The sequence below is a fragment of the Eurosta solidaginis genome, chromosome 4, assembly GCF_040869045.1.
Source record: "Eurosta solidaginis isolate ZX-2024a chromosome 4, ASM4086904v1, whole genome shotgun sequence".
Classification (NCBI taxonomy): Eukaryota; Metazoa; Arthropoda; class Insecta; order Diptera; family Tephritidae; genus Eurosta; species Eurosta solidaginis.
In genome coordinates, this window is record NC_090322.1 from 167,932,697 (window position 1) to 167,939,337 (window position 6,641).

Genomic DNA, 6,641 nt, shown 5'->3' on the forward strand with positions numbered 1-6,641 from the left:
ATGCCGAGTCGATAGCACTGATAGTGTGTCTACCTTATCGTTGCCGTGTCTAAGTCTTCCCCTCAACCACGGTTTGTTTCGTATTTTTCAAGAAGCAGGTTGGAACCTGATCCTACCTTTAAGCATATATGTATACGCTGTGATTGCTTGCTCTCTCTGATTAATCACTGGAAAAACTCCAATATTAAATAATCCCTTTATATATATGTCGTCCGTGTCACGCGTAGAACGCCAATAAACAGAAGGCTGCTGAACGTCAGTTTGTTGCAAACAAGTGCCTAGCTAAACGGCAATACTTGGAAACCTATTAATTTCTCTACAAAAAAACCCGAAAAGATAAATTGTTTTCCCCTGGTCATTTCCGTGAGGCTGGGGCGCTTTCCCTGTTTTTATTAGAGAGCTCCGATGCGAATGCCTTCATGGCCGGAACATCAGCTTTCATTGACATTAAAATGCCTAGTCAATGTAGCCACTGTGTTTTATTACGCCGGTCTACATCGGCCTAAATTGCCTACCTAGTCCAAAGTAGCATTTATTGGCAAGAGTGATTCTTCGGTGGATTTCACAGCTGATGCTGTTTTGTCCTCATTCACCATTAAAACGACCTTTTCCGTTTATTTTTCCCATTTGAAGGCAAATAGTGAAAATCTTGTCGATGGCAAATTAATCAGGTCTGAAGCCGCATTGATATGGTGCAATCATCCCTCTGTCCGACACTATCTTTCTAAGAAGGCTTATTCCGTGGTAGTAAGCACAGTTCGCCGGATCCCCCTTATTGTAGACTGGACAAAGAACGCTTGGATTCCAATTGTCAAGTATGCACTCGTTCGATCCGATGCAACAAGCCAACACTTAGGGCATTAAAGGGTTAAGCGCTAGTGCCTGGAGGAAAATTCAGTCTAGCCGAAATAAATAGCAAAAACAGAGCAGTCTATTAATGAGAACATCTCAAGTAGTAGGGACTAAGCGAGCGAAAAAATTACCCACTCGAACGCGCCTTCAAAAGTGTAATTTATTGTTGTTTATACAAAATAATGGCACTGCCTACTTGTTGCATGCACCATAGCTATTGCAACCAACACTTAAACGCCCTGCACTATGATACATACACAGTGTATGGGTGTGTGTGTGTGTGTGTGCATATAATTACTGCAAGTAGCCATTATCATAGTCACTAACAATCGTCTTGTGGTAGGTTAATTTTATTGGCTAAATAAGCAGTTATATCAACTACCTGCCGCATGGACGACAGCCGAACACAACAATGCCACATACAATAAAGCGAGAATGTAAAAAAGCGATGAAGCGAATTGAGGGGATAGTAGAAGCGACAAATACATTAAGAATGCGGGAACAATGGAGGAAATAGAAAATTTACATAAACAAAAATGTTGTTTACTTTGGCTTTTGGGCGGTGCGCGCGTTTCAGCTAGCCTACTCTGTGCCAGTGCTCTGTTCTCGTGGTTGTGGCATGGTGGGTGGTTAGCCGTGCAACGTGCAAGTGCATGAGGCATTAAATTATTTATTTTGTTTAATGCTGCAATTGCACAGTACAAAAACAATTAAACGTTTTATTTAAGAGAAAAAATTGCAAAAAAATGTAGCATATAACTGCAACAAAGCAGTGTCAGGGTGCCATTAGAAGGGCAAAAAGTGTGTTGCTGGCATCAAAGGGAAAGGGAATCGTGGTCAACTCAGTAGCACGCTGATGGTGGCGCAAATTGAAGTGACTTTCCATAGGTCAGGGGCAACACAATTTTGCATATAAAAAAAACATTATTTTTTTTTGTCTTTGCGGAAAAATGTGCCTCGATTTGTTGCCACCATTGTTGCACGCAGCAATTTTCGACGGTGGTCAAATACGAAACTCCCTCAAACGCAGTTAATAAAGCAGACGTAATTGTAGCAAAAAAATATAATTTCTGTAACTTCGCTTTACTTTTGCTTTTAAAATATTCCGCTTTTCTTGAAATGTTCACATGCCTCATGCCACATGCCGCTTGTGGTAGAGAAATCACATCATCGAAATGAGAATTTGAACTTTTAAAATCGCTGCCATTATTGTGTGTGTATGTGTGTGTGCGGTCAGTTTATAAGTGCATAGGTAGGCAGCTGTTGCCCTTAAAACTTAACTCGCTTGTTATTGTTTTCGTCAGCAATCAAAGTGTTTGCATCATCGCTGAGAATTTTGCTTTGGCAAACGCGTTCATTTTAGCTACGAGTAAATCGTGCATTTCATGCAACGCGTGCAACTATGTCCTAGCGTTGAGGACAAGGTAGCGGGTGCAATACCCACCTATTATTGTTTTCCCCAATAAATGTTGCACGTTGTTAGCGCAAAAGTGCAAAAAATAATTCCAATCAGTATGTATTGAGTTTAGAGCACAACAAAAGCAACAACAACAAGCATAGTATTGCCTTAACGTTGAGCCGCACTTGCGCTCCCATAAAGATCGCACTTGATCAGTCCAATTTCGACGGTCAATATACAGTGTGCAGCATTTTAAGTGCAATGCACTTACATATTTATCGTATATACATATATCGTAGCGTGTGTGTATGTATGTACGAATGTACTCACCAAGCAAAGCTGTAAGTAGTTATAAGCTACTTGTGATGTGGTATGGTTGCAACGCGGGGTACGCAGCCCTGCTTAATCCGCACTATTGATTCCACTTTTCTACAATGAGAGAATTGTCCAAATTCCGTCTACAATTTCAGAATAATTTCAGTATCAATTCAGCATAATTTTCGGTATTATTTCGAAAATATTTTAGCACCAATTTGGAAAAATTTCATCATCCCTTTAGGGTTATTTAAGGTATAATTTCGGAAGAATTTCTGGTTCATTTCGAGACTTTTCCGTAACGATTTTATGACTGTTATAATCACTTGGGAATAAACTTACCACTTCGTGACAGCTTCTGGGTCGTTTCGAAATTGTCATAAAAAGATATCTGAAACTGTCCTCAAGCCGTCTCGAAATTATTTTAAAGCCTCCCAAAATAGTAACACATCTGAAATGTTTTCGAAATAGACTACAAATTATACAGAAGTGTTTCCGAAGTGATACCTAAAATAATCCCGAAGTGATATTGAAATCGTTTCAAATCGGTTCCAAAGTTCTCTCGCCAGCCCCTTACTGATCTGTTTAACCTCTCTTTAAAAAATGGCATTTTCTCGACGGCTTGGAAGGAATATTTTCTTATCCCACTCCATAAAAAAGGAAGCAAGTCGTCTATTGAAAACTATCGTGGAATAGCAAAGCTCTCCGCTATCCCTAAGCTTTTCGAAGCAGTCGTTACTAATCACCTTACATTTTCGATTTCTACATCGATAGATAGTTCTCAGCATGGCTTTTGTAGAGCCAAATCAACCACAACCAATTTGCTTGAATTTACAACTCACGTCTTTAATGGGTTTAGAAACAATCATCATACCGACGTTATATACACTGATTTCAGCAAAGCATTCGACAAAGTACACCACACATTACTAGTTTATAAACTCGAATTGTTGGTTTTCAACCTGGTCTAACTCGCTGGATCTCCCTCCTATCTTTGCGGTAGAACTCAAAGAGTCATTTTTAAAAACATTTGTTCGAATGTCATCGATGTTCCCTCCGGTGTGCCTCAGGGCAGCCATCTCGGTGCTATTCTGTTTTTGATCTTTATAAACGATGTTTCCACAACTATAAAATATTCTAAAATTTTAATGTATGCCGACGACGTAAAACTTTTTAAGTCATACGCGTCGGTTGAAGAACGTTCAGCCTGGTTTCATTGGGCCACTTGAGGGCAGTGCGCTGCCACAACGTCCGAGAAAAAAAAATGATTACGAGAATAATTCGGAAGTGTTCCTGAATCTGTTCTAAAATAATGCCCAAGTGATCCTGAAACTGTGCTGAATTTAGTTCGAAATAGTCTTGAACGATTCATAAATGATTCCTAAAAAGGTCTTGAAGTGATCCTGAATTTTGTATAAAGTTGGTCTTGAATAGTCTCTAATTGATTAAAAAAAAAAAATTACTTCCAAGTCATCCTGAAATTATTCCCAACTGGTGCCGTAATATATAAAATTGGTTTTGAAATAGTCTCTAAATGAATAAAAAAATATATATCAAAGTGATCATGAAACTTGTCCAAACTGGTCCCGTAATAGACTCGATATGATTGTAAAGGTTATCCAGAAGTGATCCTAAAATTTCCTTTAAGTTGCATTGAGATAGTTTCGAAATTATCCTTAAAATAACCCGGAAGCGTTCCTGAAGTTATCCCGAAAATCTTCCAAGTATACACCATACAACTCAATTCCCTTCAACATTTAATCAAAGTCCGTCAATCTGTTAAGCACAGACAACTGTGGCACCTACCTCCATATTAGTTGATATGCATGCGCATTCCCAGCTTCACCACACAAGGCATCCATACCTTGGACTTTATCAACTTAACCTCATTGTACCATCCCGTTGATTCGAAGAATAGTAGCGGTGTGTTTGGTGCGTCCGTTCTGAATATTACACTAAGCAGTTTCCTTTAAAAAGATCCTCACCTTTCGTAGCCTATAGGAATTTATGCGATCTATTAGGGCAGCAGCCAGCTTCGTCACTTCTTCACTTTTTCGGGGACAACCGGAGTTGCAGCATTAGGTTTGTTCAAAATGGCGCCCGCTTCACCTATACCTCTTCAAAACAGACTTGTTAACTTCTGTCGATCGCTACATCTATTTTCCGTCCGTACTATAGAGTTCTGTCTTCGACCTGCTTAAAATGTCTCACGGCTCTATACCAAGCATTTGTTTTCGGACAGTGGGGTGGTCGACTACGGCTAGCAAAGTACGTACTGTACAGTAAAGCCAGTCCAGTAGCACCTGGCTGCTGCGACAATGGCAAAGTAAATGGGGTAACACTGAAAAAAACACGCCTTTGTTGATAAAAACCTGAGTCCCTTCGAATGGATTAATCCAGGGATGCACCTTAACGTTAAGCTAATCGTTTATCAAAAAATTTCCACCGTTTCCGTTGAAACACTTCGAAATATTATCGATAAAGAAATTATCAAGATAAATTGTATCTCGTTTTTAACCGAAACGAAAAGCTTTCGTTAACGTTAAAAACGTTAACGAAAACGTGATACTTTATGTTTGAATTATGCTGGCAATGCTATAGCCATGGTGAAGCCGTAAGGTGGCAACAACGAGCGCACATACACACACAAACTCTATGTAATTTGTTTGTGTAATTCTTTGGTGGTAATGTCAAAAATACTCTGAGAAATGTTCGTACTGTCAAAATTAATGAGAAAAGTTGCAATCAGCTTGGATAATGCTTTCACCTTTATTGACTCCGCCATCAATCAGCTTTGCCAGCATAGTTTGAAATTAATAATCAACATAAACGATTTGATTTCGTTTTGATATGGCAGAAAACGAAACGAAATCATTTCGTTAATTTGACGATCTTAACGTTAATAAACGAAACGAAATGACTTCGTTTCGTTTATTAACGTTGATTATCGTAACGAAATGATATCGTTTCGTTGGTTAAGCATGCCTGGATTAATCGATCGTTAAGCTTACTTCCAGTTAACTGTTGTCGCTTATTGCTGCCTCAGTTGTAAAATGAAGTATCCTATTGTATCCGCTCTCAACCATTTCGTTATCTATCTCCTCTCTCTCTTTGCACTAGCAAGTCTCATTTAATACAGAAGTAAGTGTTGCCCTGGTATAAGAAATCTTATTCGCGTCGATCAAGATGTGTGGTGAGCCTTTGATAAAAGTCTCCTTATAAAAATAAGGAAAATTTATTATATACAATACAAATTTTTGGTGGGTAGCACTCTGTAGCGTTATTTGGTGGTATATACTCGAATTTCGGAATTAGAAAAAATAGCACAGCAATTTTCCACTTATTGACTGCGCAATGCCAGTTCACATACTCACAGTGGGCTAAAACAAAAAGTTTAAAATAACAATAATAATAACTGTGTGTGATATACATACATACCTACCCCACAGAGAATAAAGCCGGGCTTCACTCTGGCGCCCCATAGGAGGCGGCACACACAAAATGTGGTCAATCGTTTTCTGTCTTTACCGCTCTAAAAGCTTCTTAATTGTTGACTCTCACTCTACAGATTTAAGCTCCAACCCGAGTGAGTTCTTACTAATGCTTGTTGGCACTTCTGGACGAAGTACTATGTGAGATATTTGCTTAGGAAAATTTACTTTTGCTGAGAAGCTTTTCATGGCACAAGTGAGGCATGATGAGCTTATACAACCAATGCCGAGGGGCGACTCCGTTAAGAAAAACACTTCCAAAGAATTGTTCATGTTACTTGCTCGGCTTTTTGAACCTAGGACCATCGGTATAGTAGCCAAAACACTTCCTCTATACGTACTACTTCGGTCTAATAATTCTACAAAATAAAATACTGTACACATGAACAGTTAAAACGCAACAACACCCACGACTTTACGCGTGTTGCAAGCATCAGCCGCACTAGCTGGTTAATGTTGAGCAATTCACTAGCGTTAAGGCGATGAACGATCACAAAAACGCGATCACGTTCAAAGTGTTGCTGGTATGTCTGCGCATATTGAAAAAGGCTTTCTTCTTCATTTCATGTGCCTTCCCATATCAA